At 43.1% G+C, this 5,074-nt stretch overlaps 1 non-coding gene across 1 annotated transcript; it reads right to left on the bottom strand.

Annotated features, from left to right (window-relative positions):
• Positions 1–1,943: 1,943 nt before the first annotated feature.
• Positions 1,944–2,025, bottom strand: Trnal-uag. Its single transcript has one exon. It is a non-coding gene; the product is annotated as a tRNA-Leu (tRNA).
• Positions 2,026–5,074: the final 3,049 nt, after the last annotated feature.

Genomic DNA, 5,074 nt, shown 5'->3' with positions numbered 1-5,074 from the left:
TGTATTGGTAATAATAACAATGACAGTACATAACATAATACGTACAGGTTACATAGTGTATATATTAGCCACGGTCCGTCGATCCGTAGCTCCTTGACGGACGTTCATCACATTATTATAAAGTTAAGTAACAAACCACAACGCCTCAGTAAATTAAAGAACTACAACAAATGTTTGTCTGAAGGAATCAACAAGTACAATACAAACAAAATAAAAACAAATATAAGAAAAAAGATAAAGACATCATACGTTTGTAGGACAAAACGGAAAGTTACACAAATTTATACATTGTTAGGTGATCAAATAAACTTTAATATCCTCAAATATTTCAAAAGTATTAGTTGTAAGGACACATTTCTTTTTTTTATCAAGAGGCAGACTATTGAAGAGTTTAAGCCGTGAACTAATGCGGTTTTTAAATAGTGGTTTTAAAAAACTGGACAAATTAGATTAACGTTATTATTTCTAGTGTTTGCAACATTGTCAATTAACTTGAATATCGTGTTTTGTTTCAGGTTTTTGAAGATTAACAATAACATGAAATATTTATGAATACAAGAAAACTTCATCAACTTTGCCTCACACAATATATGATTAGTGGAATCAAATTTTTTTACGGAAAAAGATGCATCTTAAAAATTTTGTTTTGGACAATGGTTAGTCTGTTAAGGAAGGACGGCCATGTGCACGCCCATATCGAGACACGGTACATAAGGTGTGGGTGACAAAGGGTATAATACACGCTGATCATACATACCTTCTGTGGTTAAGTTATTGAGAGTTCTATACAGGATACCAACAAGTTTTGAAAATTTGAAACATGTCTGATTAATGTGGTGTTTGAAATTTAAGTTTTGATCAATGGTCTGTGTGTGTGTGTGTGTGTGTGTGTGTGTGTGTGTGTGTGTGTGTGTGTGTGTGTGTGTGTGTGTGTGTGTGTGTGCTGTGTAATTCGCCACGATTGTCTGCTGGTCACCCAGTCAGCCATCCTCATTACGGAGCGAGCTCAGAGCTCATAGACAGATCTTCGGGTAGGACTGAGACCACAACACACTCCACACACTGGGAAAGCGAGGCCACAACCTCTCGAGTTACATCCCGTACCTATTTAATGCTAGGTGAACAGGGGCAACATATCAAGAGCCTTGCCCATTTGCCACGCCGCTTCCCGGGACTCGAACCCGGGCTATCTCGGTTGTGAGCCGAGCGTGCTAACCACTACACTAGGTGTGTGTGTGTGTGTGTGTGTGTGTGTGTGTGTGTGTGTGTGTGTGTGTGTATAATAATAATAATAATAATAATAATAATAATAATAATAATAATAATAATAATAATAATAATAAAAATAATAATAATTATAATAATAATAAACATCCTATTTCGACATACTGGTAGGCTGCTGGAGAGGTGAAAATATACATTTCACGGAAGGGAGCATATAACAATATATCAAATTTAAAATTACAAAAATAAAACTGTGTGTGTGAGTGAGTGAGTGAGTGAGTGAGTGAGTGAGTGAGTGAGTGAGTGTGTGTGTGTGTGTGTGTTTACCTAGTTGTATTTACCTAGTTGTAGTTTTACAGGGCCTGGGCTTTATGCTCGTGTGGCCCAGTCTCCATATCTACACTTATCCAATTTCTCTTTTAAAACTATGTACACTCTTTGCTGACACCACTTCTTCAGTCAAACTGTTCCAAGTCTCAACACATCTTTGCGGGAAACTATATTTTTTAACATCTCTCAGACATCTTCCCTTCCTCAGTTTCTTACTATGCGATCTTGTACTTCTAATGTCATATTCTTCTCTCAGGATTAGTTTCTCATTATCCACTTGATCCATTCCGTTAATCAATTTATAAACTTGTATCAGATCCCCTCTCTCTCTTCTCTGTTCCAGGGTTGGTAGATCCATAGCTTTTAGTTTCTCAAAAATACTTCTCATCTGGCAGCGGTGGGATTCGAACCCACGCCTCCTTAGAGACTGGAGCCTAAATCCAGCGCCTTAGACCACTCGGCCACGCTACCTGTGTGTAGATATGTGTGTGTGTGTGTGTGTGTGAGTAAGTAGTGTGTGTGTGTGTGTGTGTGTGTGTGTGTGTGTGTGTGTGTGTGTGTGTGTGTGTGTGTGTGTGTGAGTGAGTGAGTGAGTGAGTGAGTGAGTGAGTGAGTGAGTGAGTGAGTGTGTGTGTGTGTGTGTGTGTGTGTGTGTGTGTGTGTGTGTGTGTGTGTGTGTGTGTGTGTGTGTGTGTGTGTGTGTGTGTGTGTGACTGGGTGAATGAAAAGCACTAGAAGGTATACAAAGAACATCTACAAGCAAAGTATCCTCCATCAGAAACTGCAACTACTGGGAAAGATTAAAGAAGTTACAATTCACTAGAGAGAAGACGCGAAAGGTATTTAATAATATACACCTGGAAAACTATAAAAGGGCATGTACCAAATGTGAGTCCTGTTGGGATCTCTACCAGAATATATTTACGTTTGGGCAGTACGTGTGTGCCACCAAAGTGAATATCCGTAGTGGCAGACTTACAACTATAAGATACCCTAGTTTGTCGGTAGTGGGCACAAAGCTGTATAACTTCCTACTCAGATACCTACACAATTCATCAAATGTCTCTACTGAAACCTTTAAAAAGCGCCTGGATAAGTTCTTGAATCAAGCCTGGACCACTACCGAACACCCGCTGTCACCGACTCCATTGACGACCAACTGAGACACCGAAGAAACAACGGCATCACCATACAGGAGGAGGCATCGCCTTGTCCTGGGAGCCCTTACCTCCCTATCAACCTTCAAGGAACTTTAGGAACTTCAGATGTGTGTGCGTGCGTGATGTAATTCTTATTCCTATGTATCCATCTTACGAAACTATGTATGTACAGTATAGTATCTCTCTCTCTCTCTCTCTCTCTCTCTCTCTCTCTCTCTCTCTGTATGTAGGAGGGGTGCGTCGAGGGAGAGGCGTATCATTATAAGTTACATGGTGAAAAATGAATATATGTGTAAGGAGTGAGTGTAGATGTAGCGAGCACGTGATGTGTGAGCAATGAAAGGATTACAACCACCTGGTAGGAAGTGTGGTGGTGCATTGGGGTCTCAGGCAGCTTAAGTTTACTACCAGCACCCTCTCGACGCTCGGTCCGCTAACAAAACGGGTTGAACGTCGCAGGAGCAATTTTGCGACATTCTGTCCGCGACGCAGTCCCCGCGCAGCTCAGACCTAGAACCGACTGTAGAAGATGCAGTGAGCCGAGGGACTCCCGGCCTGTGCTTCCTGGGAGAGACTACAGTGATGTCATTACCGCCAAAGAGAGAGAGAGAGAGAGAGAGAGAGAGAAAGTATATACGAACGCAATACTTTCCAGAGTAATAATAACCATAATATCAATAATGATGATTACATTAATAATAACAATAATAATCATAATAATGGCGATAAGTGTAATAAATAATAATAATAATAATAATAATAATAATAATAATAATAATAATAATACCATAGGAAAGTGAGTCGTGAGTATTATTTTCCAAGTCGTAATCGACAGTAAAAGTTGAAATGAACATTGTTGGCATACAGGGAACATTTAGCATCAACATCTTTCCTCCCTCCCTTCCTCCTCTTCCGTTTTCTTATCTCCTCCTTCCTTATTTCCTTCTGTTCTTTTCTCTCCTTCCCATTCTCTTACTTTCCATTAGTACTTTCCTCCTACTTCTCCTCTTCCTTATTTACAGAATATTGTACTACATAAGTATATTGAGTGTTGCGATAGATAGAGAGAGAGCTAACCTAACCTAACCTAACCTACCCTTAACCTATCCTAACCTAACCCTAACCCAAACTAACCTAACCGAGAGTGAGTGTGAGAGCATCCACCACCACGAGGTGCCATGAGTAGTAGCTCGTGTGGCGGTGACTGTGGTGGTGTAGCGTGTGGTGCCTCTTTCGAGTGGTGGTCTGCGTAGCGTGACGTGGTGGTGCTCAGTGACTAGACTCAGAACCACTCCAGGCACAAGTGGTACACGAGTAACGTGAAGTTCATGGCCAGCACACAGTGGAGCAGGCTGCCCATCAGGCAGGGGCCATACAGGCGGCCCCTGCCATCCCACAGGTGATCCTTCCTTTGCTTAGAAGGAAACGTAATGGAAGAGTGCAAGGCAACGCCTTCCCGTTCCCTCACTGAAGTTCTCCCGTGGCGCTCTCCCCTCCTGTGACGGAGCTGGGCCTGGGGAGCGGCCCACCTCTGCCCGTCTCCAAGGTCACGGTGTGTTACTTCGGTGGTCTGGCTGGCCACGGTCTCGCCAGCCTTAGGAGCATGTTGTTCCCTTTCCTGCCAGGGTCGGCCTTGGGAGCGACCCACCTCTGGCCATCCCCGAGGCCACGATGTACGACCTAGGGGGTAGAGCTGGCCACAATTTCGCCAGCTTGAAGAGTATATTCTGTTTCCTGCCAGGTGTGGGCCTGGGGGGGCGACCCACCTCTGGCCATCCATGAGGTCTTTAACCGTGACCTTGGGGTGAGGTTGCTGTACGTCACCTCGGGGATCAGAGTGGTGTTTGTATAGACGGCAAATGGGAGCAGGATGAGCTTGGTTCGGCCAGCCTCGGGGGCAGGCTGGCATGCTGCTCGGTTTCTGCTGGTTCCTTCTGGTGGTCCTCTTGGGTGGGGGGTTTAAAATTAGGCGCCGCAACGGCGGAGGTCATATGGCGCCGTTACAAAAAGGTAAAAAGAAAATATGAAAGAAAAGGAAACAAAGGGATTAAAAACTATAATAGGAAAAACATCGTAAAAACTAACTAAAAGCAATTAAAAATTATGCAATTAAAGGTATCTAAAATAGATAAACAATAAGTAAAATACAATAAAATTAAATAAAATTCACATATTTGGGAGAAGGCCCGCTTCTCCCAAAAACTAAAAACATCATGGCCTTGGGCCAGGCACTCTGGCCCAAGGACCTTTGAGATATAATAGACACCGCTATCTCTACCGCGACAGCGGTAGAGGTAGCGGTGTCTTAAATCAGTCAAACTAGGGCACTCCACAAGTAGGTGCCGCACCGTAAGCGGCAC

This window comes from Portunus trituberculatus, chromosome 6, assembly GCF_017591435.1.
Source record: "Portunus trituberculatus isolate SZX2019 chromosome 6, ASM1759143v1, whole genome shotgun sequence".
NCBI classification, from domain to species: Eukaryota; Metazoa; Arthropoda; class Malacostraca; order Decapoda; family Portunidae; genus Portunus; species Portunus trituberculatus.
Note: the sequence above shows the minus strand (reverse complement) of the source record. Positions and strands in the feature narration are given on the sequence as shown.